The sequence below is a fragment of the Penaeus monodon genome, chromosome 31 (assembly GCF_015228065.2).
Source record: "Penaeus monodon isolate SGIC_2016 chromosome 31, NSTDA_Pmon_1, whole genome shotgun sequence".
Lineage (NCBI taxonomy): Eukaryota > Metazoa > Arthropoda > Malacostraca > Decapoda > Penaeidae > Penaeus > Penaeus monodon.
Window position 1 is genome coordinate 17,915,363 of NC_051416.1, and position 283 is coordinate 17,915,645.

Genomic DNA, 283 nt, shown 5'->3' on the forward strand with positions numbered 1-283 from the left:
CGCTAACTTTACCACGCATACAAAATAGAGTATGAGACACAGGGCTTAATATTTCTAATTTATATGCAGTGAATATCTTAAGAAACATCGGGATTCCAAAGAACAAAGATATGAGCTAAGGGGAGCGACGCTGCAGACACATTGCAAGAAGTGAAATAATAGATCCTGTGTCAGATGTACAAAAAGAGCAACAACAGAAGCGGAATATGAGGAAGCGGTGGTACAGCGATTGGGAAATCTTCTGGGGCATCACGGGCAGGCGGTTGAAATGCTGGCCTTAGCC